Source organism: Bactrocera neohumeralis, unplaced genomic scaffold (genome assembly GCF_024586455.1).
Source record: "Bactrocera neohumeralis isolate Rockhampton unplaced genomic scaffold, APGP_CSIRO_Bneo_wtdbg2-racon-allhic-juicebox.fasta_v2 cluster11, whole genome shotgun sequence".
Taxonomy (NCBI): Eukaryota; Metazoa; Arthropoda; class Insecta; order Diptera; family Tephritidae; genus Bactrocera; species Bactrocera neohumeralis.
The window spans coordinates 22,368,525-22,385,527 of NW_026089624.1; the positions used below are offsets into that span (position 1 = coordinate 22,368,525).

At 37.5% G+C, this 17,003-nt stretch overlaps 1 pseudogene; it reads left to right on the forward strand.

Annotated features, from left to right (window-relative positions):
- The first annotated feature begins 11,029 nt into the window (after positions 1 to 11,029).
- Positions 11,030 to 12,803, forward strand: LOC126766201 (uncharacterized; annotated as a pseudogene).
- Positions 12,804 to 17,003: the final 4,200 nt, after the last annotated feature.

Below are 17,003 nucleotides of genomic sequence, written 5' to 3' on the forward strand. Positions count from 1 at the left end.
CAAAATGATCCAGCGGGAATTTTTTAGAACAATTGTTACAAATTGGTGATGGCAAAATACAAATCACGAAAAACCAATTCAAATGGGTAAGAATTGATTAAGTTTTTTTCCCAAATATTCTCAGAATTAAAAAGGAAACCATGATTGGGGGAAAAGAACGCGCCATTTTATAAAAGAACTTTCCCATATAAATGCTTTAAATTTTTTAAATTCAACCCAAAACCCCCAAAGGGCGTGGTCACGACATAAAAAATCAATTAAGTGCTATGAATCAAGATGGGCTAATTACCCAACTGAATTTTTAATTCATTAAAACCTTTTTGGAATCCCCCTTTTTGGAATCTAAAAATGGGGTTCTTTGATTTTTAATTATTCTTTTCTTCTTCCAATTGGCGAAAGAAAGTTTAAAGCGATTGGGGGGAAAGTTAACAACAGGGGCCCAGTCTTTTCAAAATTTTGCAATGGCCCAATTGGATATTCCAAGCGAACCCGGGTCCTTCTCCACTTGGTCCTCTCCAATGGAGTGGAGGTCTTCCTCTTCCTCTGCTTCCCCCGGCGGGTACTGCGTCGAATATTTTCAGAGCTGGAGTGTTTTCGTCCATCCGGACAACATGACCTAGCCAGCGTAGCCGCTGTCTTTTAATTCGCTGAACTATGTCGATGCCGTCGTATATCTCGTACAGCTCATCGTTCCATCGAATGCGGTATTCGCCGTGGCTAACGCGCAAAGGACCATACATCTTTCGCAGAACTTTTCTCTCGAAAACTCGCAACGTCGACTCATCCGTTGTTGACATCGTCCAAGACTCTGCACCATACAGCAGGACGGGAATTATGAGTGACTTATAGAGTTTGGTTTTTGTTTGTCGAGAGAGGACTTTGCTTATCAATTGCCTACCAGTCCGAAGTAGCACCTGTTGGCAAGAGTTATCCTGCGTTGGATTTCCAGGCTGACATTGTTGGTGGTGTTTACGCTGGTTCCAAGATAGACGAAATTATCTACGACTTCAAAGTTTTGACTGTCAACAGTGACGTGAGAGCCAAGTCGCGAGTGCGACGACTGTTTGTTTGATGACAGGAGATTTTTCGTCTTGCCCTCGTTCACTGCCAGACCCATTTTCTGTGCTTCCTTGTCCAGCCGATGATTGATATCAATATCATCGGCATACGCCAACAGCTGTACACTCTTATAGAAGATGGTACCTTCTCTATTTAGTTCTGCGGCTCGAACTATTTTCTCCAAAAGCAGGTTGAAAAAGTCGCACGATAGGGAGTCGCCTTGTCTGAAACCTCGTTTGGTATCGAACGGCTCGGAGAGGTCCTTCCTGATCCTGACGGAGCTTTTGGTGTTGCTCAACGTCAGTTTACACAGCCGTATTAGTTTTGCGGGGATACCAAATTCAGCCTTCGCGGCATAAAGGCAGCTCCTTTTCGTGCTGTCGAAAGCAGCTTTGAAATCGACGAAGAGGTGGTGTGTGTCGATTCTCCTTTCACGGGTCTTTTCCAAGATTTGGCGCATGATGAACATCTGGTCGGTTGTTGATTTGCCAGGTCTAAAGCCACACTGATAAGGTCCAATCAGTTTGTTGACGGTGGGCTTTAATCTTTCACACAATACGCTCGATAGAACCTTATATGCGATGTTGAGGAGGCTAATCCCACGGTAGTTGGCGCAGATTGTGGGGTCTCCTTTTTTATGGATTGGGCATAGCACACTTAAATTCCAATCGTTGGGCATGCTTTCGTCCGACCATATTTTACAAAGAAGCTGATGCATGCTCCTTATCAGTTCTTCGCCGCCGTGTTTGAATAGCTCGGCTGGCAATCCGTCGGCCCCTGCCGCTTTGTTGTTCTTCAGGCGGGCAATTGCTATTCGAACTTCTTCATGGTCGGGTAATGGAACGTCTGCTCCATCGTCATCGATTGGGAATTGGGTTCTCCTTCTCCTGGTGTTGTGCGTTCACTGCCATTCAGCAGGCTGGAGAAGTGTTCCCTCCATAATTTAACTATGCTCTGGGCATCAGTGACTAGATCACCTTTGGGGGTTCTACAGGAATACGCTCCGGTCTTGAAACCTTCCGTAAGCCGCCGCATTTTTCGTAGAATTTTCGAGCATTACCCCTGTCGGCCAGCTTATCAAGCTCTTCGTACTCACGCATTTCAGCCTCTTTCTTCTTCTGTCTACAAATGCGTCTCGCTTCCCTCTTCAACTCTCGGTATCTATCCCATCCCGCACGTGTAGTGGTCGATCGTAACGTGGCGAGGTAGGTAGTCTGTTTTCTATCCGCTGCGACACGGCACTCCTCGTCGTACCAGCTGTTCTTTTGCACTTTCCGAAAACCAATGGTTTCGGTTGCAGCTGTACGTTAGGAGTTTGAAATGCCGTCCCACAGTTCCCTTATACCGAGTTGTTGACGAGTGCTCTCAGAGAGCAGTAGTGCAAGCCGAGTAGAAAATCGTTCGGCTGTCTGTTGTGATTGCAGCTTCTCGACGTCGAACCTTCCTTGTGTTTGGTGGCGCGCGTTTTTTGCTGCACAGAGGCGGGTGAGAATCTTAGCTGCAACAAGATAGTGGTCCGAGTCGATGTTAGGACCTCGGAGCGCACGCACATCTAAAACACTGGAGACGTGTCTTCCGTCTATCACAACATGATCGATCTGGTTGGTAGTTTTTCGATCCGGAGACAGCCAGGTAGCTTGATGAATCTTCTTATGCTGGAATCTAGTACTACAGATAACCATGTTTCGGGCCCCGGCGAAGTCAATCGGCCTCAACCCATTTGGGGATGTTTCGTCGTGGAGGCTGAATTTACCGACCGTAGTGCCAAATATACCTTCTTTGCCCACCCTGGCGTTAAAGTCGCCAAGCACGATTTTGACATCGTGGCGGGGGCAGCTCTCATAAGCGCGCTCCAAGCGCTCATAGAAGGCATCTTTGGTCACATCGTCCTTCTCTTCCGTCGGGGCGTGGGCGCAAATCAGCGATATGTTGAAGAACCTCGCTTTGATGCGGATTGTGGCTAGACGTTCATTCACCGCAGTGAATGATAGTACTCGGCGACGGAGTCTCTCTCCCACCACGAATCCTACACCAAACTTGCGCTCCTTTATATGGCCACTGTAGTAAATGTCACAAGGACCTACTCGTCTCTGTCCTTGTCCCGTCCATCGCATTTCTTGGACGGCGGTGATGTCAGCCTTTGTCTTTACGAGGACATCAACCAGCTGGGCAGCGGCACCTTCCCAATTAAGGGACCGGACATTCCAGGTGCATGCCCTCAATTCGTAGTCCTTATTTCGTTTGCCATGGTCGTCATCAAAAGGGGGGTCTCTCATCCGAGGCTGGTTGTAGCTCTTCACTGGGGGTGTTTTTTACGTGGCGGGTCCCAAACCCAGCGCACAACCCTTGTAGGGAATGTTTCGCCTTCTCACTTTAGCTCGCCTTCGAACGGATGTTCTTAGGCTACCCAGAGGATACTTGGTCAAAGACCGGAAGTAGTGAGCTGCTTGAGCCATGTGTAAAAGAATCGTTTCTGGCCACTCCCAAGTGAATGGCGATCAGAGAACTTTCCTCACTTGCGTGAACTTCTACACATGACTCCATCCTATATTATTGCGAAATATTAATCCACCAAAACTGTGTAATGGCACCAGATTGGCAGTGAAAAATTTATTGTCAAATTTGATTGAAGCTACGATCTTAACTGGTAAATCAAACGGAGAAGTTCGTTTAATACCGCGTATCCCTATGATTCCAACTGATATGCCATTTGAATTAAAACGATTACAATATCCTGTGCGTTTATCATTTGCGATGTCCATCAACAAAGCTCAAGGGCAAACACTTAACGTTTGTGGCGTGAATTTGGAGGAATCATGGCCAACTTTATGTTGTCTGTTCCAGAGTCGGTACCCCCAGCCGTTTGTTTATTCATGCTCAAATTGGAAAAAGAAAACTTATTGTTTATCCAAATGTTTTGGATTAATCTTATTGAAGTTGACATAAAGCCATAACGGCAGTGCATCTATATATATAAAAATGAATGCCATTTTTCGTTGTGACTTTATAACTCAAGAATAGCTAGCAAATAATTAAATACATATTTTTTTTTATAAATGAGTTTGATTTAATATTTCACTTCATACGTAGCGAAACACGTACCGGGCCGCTATAAACATTATATGTATTCATTGTATTGCTTTCAAAAAATCATAAAGTTCTGCTTATCTGTAACATCACATTCATTGACTGTTAGGCGGTACAAAGTTCGCCGGGTCAGCTAGTATATGTATATGTGTAAATAAGTACTATATTTTTATTGTATACTTCAGATACCAACGTATTGATATTTTACATCTGTTTAGAATCACTGTGTGACTTAATGCATCTAAAGCGCCAAATACACGACACGAACATTTCCGCGAACATTGCTGTAATTTCTGAACGGAACAGACGTGCGCGGAAAAGTAAAATGGACAATAAAAAATTTCTGAGTGAATTTATTGAAATGTATAAATCTTTGCCATCATTGTGGCAAGCAAAAAGCAAAGATTATTGTAATAGAATTAAAAAGAATAATGATTATGCGTCTTTAATCGAAAAATTAAAAGAAGTAGATCCTGATGCCACAAAGGATACAGTTATAAAAAAATAAGTAGTTTGCGAGCGCAATACCGGCGTGAATCAAAATAAATATAGTTTAAAAAAACTAAAAAACACGCTTTTAAAGCATATCAAACTAAAAAGTGAAAAATAATTCTTTGTATAAACTAACAATAATAATGAAGGAAAAATTCCTGTATTATTGTGAGAAAAGCGTGGAATGCTCGATATATGAAAAATATGTTGTGACATACCACCCCACGCTTTTCTCACAATAATACAGGAATTTTTCCTTCATTATTATTGTTAGTTTATACAAAGAATTATTTTTCACTTTTTAGTTTGATATGCTTTAAAAGTGTGTCTTTAGTTTTTTTAAACTATATTTATTTTTAATTTTTTAGTTTGATGTGAGAAACCCCAAATTTGTTAAAATATGAACTATGACATGTAGTATTGGTTAAGTAAATCGATAATTAGACAGCATTTAATATCTACTCGTAACTTTTCATTGACTAATTGTTATATTATCTTATTTGCGACCAAGTTCCATTGACGACTTTACGAATTATTATTTCTTAATCGAATCATTTCTTCTACAGCTTAACTGTTACAGGGGTTTTACCTGTCAACTTTGAACAGTCTACTTCTTCACTTCGAATTCCGTCCAAAGATCTACAACGACTAAGTGCTACATAAGCTTGTCCAGCAGCAAACAGTCGAGAACCTAGATAAATAACTGCATGATCTACTGTACAACCTTGCATCTTATGAACGGGCGACGCCCAACTCAGTATTATTGGCAACATTCGTCTCTCAGCGATTCCATAGCTGTATTTTGCTGGAAATTGTATCGATATTGGCTTAATTACGTGTTCACCATCTGAGCCGAAATTAATACGTACTGACGGGATGTCTTCTGCACATACTTGGCCCCTGCGAAAATTTGTCCAGATAATTTCTGTAACAAACCCCATATTATCATTCACTAAACCTTTTGACACGTCAATATTCGACCTTAACATCACTTTTGTTCCAACGAATATTTTTAATACATTAGGAGGACCTCCTGTTTTATTGATGCCATTCGGTATTACAGTATTTAAGTCCTTATTACCTAAATTTCGTGTAGCGTCAATGAGTTGGTCTTGTGCTTTAATCGTATAAATAACAGTCCCTTTATCTTGAAAGCTCTTCAGAACTTTTTCATTATGTAAAACAAATTGGTCGTTAGTAGGGTAAATCCTTAAAGCTTTCTCAATTGAGAATTCTTCAGTGGTATCTGTTGACACTTTTTCAAGAAGAACTTCAAGATGCTTCGACGTCAACTTTCCAACTCTTAAAGCATTAAGCACATCTATAAATTTCGTATCTTCTTGTCGACGCATGTTTTGTTGGAGTTCAACCAGGCGGAATTGTCGCCACAAATTTGTAGCGGGTTTCATATGTTCTGGCTGTTGAAATACTTGATGTCCTCGGACAGGTGGTAACTGTATTAAATCACCAAAGAGTAAGACATTTATACCTCCACAACAAGCGTCCTGTCTCTTTAGTTGGCGCAAACGAGAGTCGATCATGCAAAGCATTTCATGAGGCACCATAGAAATTTCGTCTATGAACAGAAACTCAACGTTTTGCCATAACTGGCGCATCCCTCTTAAATAATTTCCTGTAAGATGTGGCATGTTAATGATGACGGCATCTTTTTGTACTGGTAGTTTCAACAGGCTGTGTAGTGTAGAACCTCCGACCAACCGTGCTGCAACTCCAGTAAGAGCACCAACTTTCACGACCAATTTTCCATAACATAGGTTAACTTGGTTTTTCAATACATTAAAGAGAAAAGTTTTTCCGGTGCCTGCTCCACCTGTGACGAAAATTTTCTCTCGTCTAATATCACCATTAAGTTGATTTTTAATACTCTCTGTAATGACAGTAAACAATTGTTTTTGATCAATATTCATAGCGTGCTGTGCTCTTTGAAATTGATCATTGCTCATTTCTGTGTCCGGTAATTCTTCTTCTATAACTTCAGGATTTATAATCTCTGGCTGTTCTAAAATTTCAAATGCATGTATCTGATTGAATGCATTTTCAAGCTGTTGGTCTCGAAATTGGCGCATATACCTGCTCATTTCCTTCAAACGATTCTCTCGATGTAAAAACGCCTCTTTTGCATTATCGAAACCTTCAAGTAATTCAGTTTCCAAACGATAAGGCATATATTGAAGAAGTAAGCTATGGAAAAAGTTGTCGGGATCCGATGTTGCTATAAAATATGGCACCCTAACAACTGCGGGAACCTTTCTCACAACCATTTTGCTCTTATCTAATAGCGTAATCCGTTTCTGTCGAATTGCAATACTCTGTAACGCTGTTCTGCCTTTCTTGTGTTCAGAAAAATGCAGCTTTGAGAACTGTCCCGTAATGGGATATGACAAAGTCTAAATGCACATTCTGCAGCTGATACTTGTCGTCCATGAAGAGTCTTCATACATATGCTGAACAGTTTGCGTGAAAGATCAGTTTCTTCGCGTTGAATTTGCTGTATTGCCTGCGCAATTCCAGAATCTATACCTGCAGGTTCTGCTTTCGATAGGTACTTTGCTATATAGTACGCTATCGCTTCGTTTGATCCGCATGGCTGAATATCCATGTTGCCTGCCCACAGTCTTAGCAACTCTGGGTGGTAATTATTTACCCAAGCATCTTCCTTTCGACGCTTTGTAAACAAATTCTACCTCCGTTACGAAGAAAATCATCTGAAGAATGTGACACAATTCGTGTCTCGTCACATTCTTGGAGTGGAAAATTGAATTGGCATCTTATAGAAGTATTATTTTTTGAACAAGTTTGTGTATGCCGATGAATTTGACATTTTTTAACTAATTCATGAAGCTCTGGGTCTTCTTCTTCTGAAGGGATTCTACAGCAACAATTACGATCCAGAAGAAGTTTCCCTTCTTCTGAGTCAAACTCGGGATGATTTTCGATCCAAATCACCATATGAAGGTGAGGACTGCCCCGATTCTGGATTTCAATGCGCCACCAATGATCCTTCACTTTTCCGCCAAACACATAATCATTATTTTTTATAAATTTCATTAGAGCATTTACTCTTACCATGAAATGTCGACTCAAAATTACTGGATACTTCTCGATAAGTCTTTGGGTCTCATAAATATCGAGAGTACTGGGATCAACATCAGCCCTACCATCGGCTATTAACAAAGCCTTTCGTTGGTCTAGCCAGTTGAGATCATTTGAGCTAAATGTTACAAAGTATGTTGGAGGTCCTAAACATCTGATTTGAGCTAATAGTTCATTCAGAGCTGATCTCCAATAAGCTGCCGAACCTCTTAAATTTTTTACATAAATATGGACATCTTCTATTGCTCCTTCTTGATTAACAATTTTTTTGCCGCATGCAGATATAGTGCTTTTGATTCTATAATATTCAAAGAAGGATAAGGCATAAAATAGATAGTCGTTACGTTGAAATCTTGTGTCACTTCCCAAAATTCTAAACTGAAAGTAGTCTAACGCTGTAATATTTACAGGCCTTTGTTCTTTGAACCGGTTTTTTCCGTAAGGAAACAAGAAGTACCAGGCAAATTCTTCTGCTTTCAGTTCATGTCCGATATTAACAATGTTGTCTTTCGTTTTGCGGTTAATTTCGTTAAGGTTTCGTGAAACCTGTAGTTCATCTTCCACATTGGGTTGCATTACATCAATCGGCGCCATCAAAGATGTCTGCAGTGGAATTAAATGATTAGGTAGTTCATGTTGAGAAGTAATCATTTCAGACGCAGCCGTTACTATCTCAATACTCTGCTGTATTTCTATCTCATCAGGCTCATCTGTTTCATATACAACATCAACGTAATCAAGAGTATACTGCACATTTTTGCTGCCTGTTGTACGTTTACAAATCCTCACAAACTCGTCTAAATGTCGCATTCGATAATTCAGGCTTTTCCATTGTTATCCTTTGCTCTAGATCCCTTTTGACCACAAGAATGTGAGTTAGTGAAGTAATATTTGTTATCATAGTACATCACTCCGAATGATTGTTCATCTGTTATTATTATGCCGGCGCTATGTTTCATGAAAAGATCTTCCAACCCTTGACGAAGAGTGCGTCCGAAGTTTGTTTCATTATTCTTGTCGCTCAAGCTTCCATATATGCTTGGTTCATCGGCAAAAGTGATCTGAAACCGTTTGCCGAATGCGACTAAAACATCTTTTATTGCGTGGAAATTTCGCACCAGTAGGTATCCATCGTCTTCAATACGATAGGCCATTAAATTTCGCTCCGTTTGAAATCTTATATTGCTGTAGATTTGGTCACCCGTTATCATATTCAGGTTGAGGGTGTTTATAAACCACTGTTGTGGTGCAAGAATACTGTCTCTTAGGATGTTAGACAATGCCATCGCACAGCATTGTACACCTGCAAATCCTGATGTGAATATGAGCTCGTTTCCTTGGTGCCATGAAGCACGCACAATTCTCGAAAAATCACATTTTCTTGTGTAAGCACTAGTGTTATTGTTAAATTCAGGAGCTTTTTCTCCATAATATCCTCTTCATTCATTATAACGTTTTGATCGATAGTGACGTCTTTATAAAGGGGATTGTTAGCGACCAACCAATGTAGTGCATCATATACCTTTTGCCTAGATACTGAAAACTGTAATGACAACTATTCCAGCATTATTAGTGGTTCTTGGTAACATGTTCGGAAGTTTTTCAGTAACTTCGAAAATTAATTTTATTAATTTTATAATTTAAACAAATGGAATAATACGTGAAATCAGCCTTTGATCAGCTTGAGATAATTCCGAAATCACGTCTGGAATAAAGCCTGGATCTAGATTGTTGCAATAAGATTTAGATGGTGGAATATTTTTCATTGAATTCAAATGGGTCTTGCAACGATTGCAAACAACCAAACATTTTTTTTGCTTTAATTCATTAGGCAAATATGTGTTTGCTATAGCACCTACTCGTAAAATCCATTTAAAAATTTGATGTTTATAGCATCGTTTAGTACAAACTTCACATATCGCATCGCAAAACGAGTTAATTGCCTGCCTAAAGCTCGTTATACTGGCTTTACGTAACCTTCGGACCTCTTCATTTTGTTTCTGCATTTGCATCAAACGAGCCTCTCTGGCTTGTTTTATTCTGAGGCTCGGCTTTCCGAGCCTCTCTGCCTTGCTCTGGTTCTGAGGCTCGGCTTTCCGCTGCATGCTGACGCATTTGCTGCAAACGAGCCTCTCTGGCTTGCTTTGGTTCTGAGGCTCGGCTTTCCGCTGCATGCTAACGCATTTGCTGCAAACGATCCTTTCTGACTTCCTCTGGTTCTGAGGCTCAGCTTTCTGCTGCATGCTGACGCATTTGCTTTAAGCGAGTCTCTCTGCCTTCCTTCGATTGCTTAGCTATATAACTTCTCATATAGAGCCTTCTTTTCTCCTTTATTTTCTCTAATTCGCTTAAGTGTTCTGACGCTCTTTCCATTTTTTTTTTTTAATTTATTGGTTTATAATTTTTTAAATTAATTTATTGGTTTATAATGAAAAGATTTTAATCAAATATACTATACGACGCACAGACTTTTTGAAAATCTATGTAAATATATTTCGCTTATAATTTTAAATTGTCACAACCGTACACGACCACTGTTTTTTTTTCGTTTGATTGTATACCTAATATATTCCTGATATTTATTATTTTATATATGATGTCCCGCGGGAACCAAATAAGTAAGGGTACAAACTTTGGTTAATCCATTTCTATTGTTCTTGACTAGCACTTATAATTCAAGTTGTCGACCCGGAAAGTAGGTAAGCTCCATTTTTTTCAGGTAGAGGGGTTCAAGTAAGGGATAGGTAGAATATTTCTTTGTGTATTTAAAATTTTTATGAATTCTTATTTTATATTGAAAGAATCTATTTTTTCTTCTATGAGATTTACCAATATTGTGAAATATAAACGAATATAACTTAAATCGTATTCTCCGCCAATAGATTCGGTGACAATTTTTAAAAAGCTCAAATCGACGTGACAGCCAAAGTTAAAAAAGGAGTTTTCTACTGCAGTTGCTTCTCGGAGGCATTTTGAAAACTAGTATCTGATTTTTTTTTTTACTACAAAAGTTTTATTATAAGTATTAATTTTTTTATTACCTAAAAGTCACATGTTTTGCATTATTTGATATTATTTCTTCTGGTGCGCGGTTATACTTATATACATAAGTATATCTATATAAAGTATACTTTCTTTAAGGATATACATATGTATGTATATTTCAGTATGTACATATGCTACTCAAATGTCGCCAAAACTAGTTTTATATAGATGTTGCATATTTTTGGTGAGCTGCTTAAACTTCTACGTTTCAGTACCACTTAAAAAAGTCACATACATACACACATACATACGCCTTCCCACAGTGTCGCTCAAATATTCTATGTTTCAGTATCACTTAAAAAAGTTACATACATACATACAAGTGAAGCTAATAAAAGCGTATTAAAAAAGAGGGATAGTTTGAAGTCTGGTGCTGGTGCTGAGGATGAATATGTTCCTACTCTTTGGTGCTATGATTTGCTATGCTTTTTGAAAGATCAAGAAGAACCTTTAGCAGGTGTTACCACAATGCAGGATGAAAATACAAACACATTTGAGGTAAGAAAAAAAGTCAAAATTTTATTGTTTCTTTTTTTTTGTGAACACAAACACTCATTTTGTTTTTATTCCGTAAATGATTCACTTTCTTATATTTAATATATTGTTCTGCCACTGAACTGCTCCCACTGTATTAAAATAATTACAGTATTTTTATCGAGTAGTTTTTGCTAAATTGGATGCATTCTTTGCACTTGAAGCTTGAAGAGTTGTAAGTCCATGGTCATTATGCCAATCGGCATATTCTATCGCTCCGGGATCTGTTTCTTCAACATCGAATCCACCTTCAAAATACGTCTCCTCATTTTGCCTCCGTAAAAAGTTATGCAAGTAGCAACAGGTTAAAACAATTTTCTTTGTTTTTTTCTGGTGATAAATTAATAGTTTGTAGGAGAATTCTAAATCTTGATGCTAAAATGCCAAAACAGTTTTCAACAATTCTTCTCGCCCGAGAAAGCCTGTAGTTAAAAATTATTTGTTCTTCCTTGAGTGTGTTGTGGCTAAATGGCTTCATGATATTTTCTAACAGGGGAAAAGCATCGTCAGCTACGAATACAAATGGTAGTTTTTCTCCGCAGTTTGAAAGCGGCTGAGGGCCAGGAATTTTCAATGTTTTATTTTTTAGAGATGAAAAAAATTTTGTTTCGCTAAAAAGGCCGGCATCAGACCCTCTTCCATTTGTGCCAACATCCACCATCAAAAAATCGTAATTAGCATTAACCACTGCCATCAATATGATGGAAATTTTTTTTTTTTTTTAATTATAATAAAAAGATCCAGATCCAGGTGGCTTTGTTATATTGACGTGTTTTCCATCAATTGCGCTCATACAATTTGGGAAGTTCCAGCGTGCATCAACATTTTTCGCTTCCACCTTCCAATCTTTTTCTGTTTGTGGAAGCTGAAAAGGAATGAAAAACTTATAAATCTTTCTTTTTAGGAATTCACTGTTCGACCAAGCAAAAGAAAAGTTTCTGAAGAAGATAAACTTATTAAAATTGCATGCGAGAGACTTGCCAATAGCCGCGAACTCACAGAAGGTGGCTCCTTGGCTCAATCGTGGGCTTCGCAATATAGTGAAATGGAGGCCTCCCAGAAAACGATTGCGCGAAAAATCATATCAGATGTTTTATTTCAAGGTTGCTTGGGAGCATTGGAATTTGGACAAGCGATTCAAATCCAAAATGTTTTTAACCCAAGTCAAATATTAACACAAAATGTCATTCCGCTATACACAATGCGCACGTCTACGCAACTTAACTACGCGGTGCTCCAACACATGCAGAATTATACAATAAGAGTTCAGACTCCTTTAAGTAGCGGCTCGTCCATAAACAGGAGTAGAATGTCACCTCAAGTCACACAAAACGTACGAATCGTTGAAGATACATCATCCATTAATTTAAGCTCGGTAGAAAACTGACAAAATTTCTTTGCATCGTTTGAAACGGACGAATAATTTATTTTTATTTTTACTTCAAAAAACCATTAATTTTCAGACACACATATGTACACATGAAACTTTTCTTGTTTAGTCGAAAACAAATAATTTAATCAATAAATAATTAACTTAATAAAATCTTTCAATTGACTTATGTATTATGGCATCAAAAGTCTCTGTAACTATTTTCCCAATCGTTTGGGGCGCAATTGCTGTCAAAAATTTTAAGTCTTCAAAGCTAGTGCCACTAGCTAGAAAGCGCAAAGTTAAAGCAAGGCGGTGATGAGGGGGAATCGCTTCTCTCATTATTGTATCCCGCTTCGTTATGAGTGGCAAAATTTTTTGTAAAAGTTGGTCAAATGTTGCCTTGCTCATACGAACGAAATTTTTAAAATCATTTTGTGACGTGAATTCCAGTTCTTTAATAAGCTCACTTTGTCCAACCATTTAAACCATTCTTTGCACCAAATTCTTTTTTTGCGATCTTCTCTCTTTTTTCTACGCTTAATTGCCACAGCGAGCAATATTGCTGCAGCACAATTGTTGTCCGTATTCATCAGGAATAAAGGGTTGTTAAACTTATTCCAGTGTGAGAGCGCCTCAAAATTAGCGTTTTTTATAACATTTTCCATTATGGCCAGATTGAACAAAATTAAAATTTTTGGGCATTTAAATTCAAACACCCAACATTTAGTATGAATAAAAATTACTATATAGCGGTTATTTATTATATGGAGAAACTATTTAAATCTTTTTAAAGAATATTATAACAACTGACTTTTGTCCCAATAATTGGATTTAAGCTTGTTAGCTCTCAATCATTAAACGTTTTTAATCATTTTCCATTAAAAATAAAACTATGATGCTTCAAATTACAAAACGTTTCATCAAATATCTTTAAATTTTACAAATTTATTTAATTTTCCTTTTTATAAGTGGTCTTGAACGATGCAACTAATCCCTCCGTTTACATATTTATTTGATAAAATTTCAATCTGGCCATCGCTCGTTTCCAATTGCTAAACGTCAAAACCTCCTGAACTCGATCAACTGTCAAAGTTTAGGTGGTTTTGACGTTTAGCAATTGCTCTCTCACTTCCAGTGAGAGAGGAGTTAAACATCTCTTTATCTCTGGTATTCATCGCTGTCTGAAAGAGAACTAATGTTCGGCCAAAAGTTCGTATGGTGTATGGCCAAAGCTGCGAACAAAATTGCGGAATGTTAACGCACTTTACACATACGTACACATCATAGATACTCTGTTATCAATTGCTGCTTGTGTGCATTAGTATTTGGAGTATGTATGTTTGTATATTTATATTAGTTTTATATATATGTACATATACCAGTTTGTGAGTTTTATTATATAGGCAATGATTTTCACATTTTTATGAGCAAGTTCGATATTACAATTTTGTTGTTTACCATTGCACTTGACATTTTGTGGACTGTATTTTCTTTCTCTGTGTCTCTGTGAATCCGGTCACAGTTACTTCAAAAATTTTATTACAAGAGATGTAGAAATCAAAAACTGATTGGGATGAAAAGCCGTCACAGGATTTAAATCAAATACGAATGTCCCGATGTATTTTATGCAATGAACTGACTCCACAATAGTATTGAATCGGTTACAGCTAGATCCTGAACGTTTACAGATATTTGTGTCGAATAAAGTAAATTTCATACCAACCAACACCAACAACAAATAATTATAACATCCAACCAAAGTTAAACAATGATAATTTAATTATTCCAGAGATAAAGAAATCCAAGATTGTTATGATTTTAACCGAAAAACAAACAATTTTTATGAATATAAACCACAAAAATAGTTTCAAATTCCTACAAAACGTAGTAACTAACATATTCAAATTTATAGATGTCATTAGGAAAAATCCATTAATGAATACAATTTTTTATAAACGAAAAGCATTAAATTATATAGTTTGTCTGTACAAATGAGTATCCTCCCCCCGACCTCAACACGCACACCCCATTACCACACCACATCGACTCAAACTTACATCCCTAACACGCAACTTTCACCACAGTACACTTGCAACCCACATTCGACACTACTCGTGAGAGCACTACACACCGACATCTACACTCATCCGCACACATGTACACCAACACCCATCACACCATCCGATTCAGCACCAAGGGGAACCAGGAAGGACCGATAAACAGATCGACTCGTCTCAGTTAGTTTGCGACAGGGATAATGGGATGTCCATCTTATTCCAGTGTGAGAGCGCCTCAAAATAAGCGTTTTTTTATAACATTTTCCATTATGGCCAGATCGAACAAAATAAGAATTTTTGGGCATTTTAAATTAAAACACCCAACATTTATTACGATTGCAAAATATTATATATTGGACTTTTAATATATGACGAAACTACTTAAATCCTTTTTTATGATTTTATGGTATATTAAAACAACTGACTTTTGATCTTTCAATACTTAATAAGGTGAATTAAGCCTGTTAGTTCTCAATTATCAAATGTTGTTAATCATTTGTAATTGAAAATTAATTCTATTATGCATCAAATTACAAAACGTTTCATGAAATATATTTAAATTTCGCATTTTCTTTGATTTTCAATGTTTTAAATTTTTATTAGCGATCTTGAACAGCGGCAACAAATTCCTCCGTTTACATATTGTTTTGGTAAGATTTCAATCTGGCCGTCGCTCGTTTCCAATTGCTAAACGTCAAAACATCCCCAATCCAGTCAACTGTCAAAGTTTAGGTGATTTTGACGTTTAGCAATTGTTCTCTCACTGGAAGTGAGACCCATTATTCCTGGCAGAGATAAAGAGATGTTTAACTCCTCTCTCACTGGAAGTGAGAGAGCAATTGCTAAACGTCAAAACCACCTAAACTTTGACAGTTGATCGAGTTCAGGAGGTTTTGACGTTTAGCAATTGGAAACGAGCGATGGCCAGATTGAAATCTTACCAAAAAATATAAATACGGAGGGATTTGTTGCATCGTTCAAGACCTCTTATCAAAAATGCAAAACAATGAACATTAAATAAATTTGTCAAATTTAAAGGTATTTGATGAAATGTTTTGTAATTTGAAACATCATAGTATTATTTTCAATTGAAAATTATTAAAAACTTTTAATGATTGAGAGCTAACAACCTTAAATCCTATTATTGGGTATTGAAAGGACAAAAGTCAGTTGTTATAATATTCTTTAAAAAGATTTAAATAGTTTCTCCATATAATAAATAACCACTATTTAGTAATTTTTATTCGTACTAAATGTTGGGTATTGGGTTAAAATGCCCAAAAATTGTTATTTTGTTCGATCTGGCCATAATGGAAAATGTTATAAAAAACGCTAATTTTGAGGCGCTCTCACACTGGAATAAGTTTAACATCCCCTTATTCCTGATTCCTGGTTTGCGACCTCATCAGCGATCGGTTCAACATTATTTCTGCGCGTCCCGCTTCTAATCCGCCAATGCAATTTATTAATACCGTTTATTTAATATTAATCTCCATTATTTTCAATAGGTATAACCAGTGTACATCGTTTGGTTTTGATTGAAAATAAACGGCTGTTTGGGGTCTACCGATACTCACCCTCACGGATAAACTAGGTTTCATTTCTTTCCGCGACTTTATTTTGTGATTCAAAACCCCAAAAGGTGAGTGCACAAAAGTTTTACACATGGTCCTTCGAGCCTATAGAAAGGCACATTGGTTCAAACAGTGCAGTGCAAAAGATTAAAGCGCACTCGTCAACAAAGCAAAGGCAAAATGTGCAAATATTCTATAAGAAAAAAATTATAAGTGACTTAAAAATCAGTGAATAATAAGCGCAAATCTAAAAATATACAACACAAACATAATCGCATAGGGCGAAAATAATAATTTTTGCAAAGCTTTGAAGCGAAGTGACAAAAAAAAACAAGTTAAATTAAGAGTGCGGTGAATCTAAAGTGCAGTGAAGTGCACACAAGTACAAAAACAAGAGAAAGAAGAAAAAGGAAAATAGTGAAATTTAACACAAAAATCAATAACTCCAAAACCACAACAACAATTAAAACTTACGAAAAAAAACAAAAACGTGCCCGAAATTTAAAAAAAACCAAAATCGGGCGCGAAAATAGCATACATATATACATATATAATGATAATATAGCTAGTAAATCCGTTTAATAAAAACGGTTACTGAAAGCTCGGCGGTAACTTCAAGTACCGATATAAACGCAATACAATATGGTTAATAATATATATATATGTATC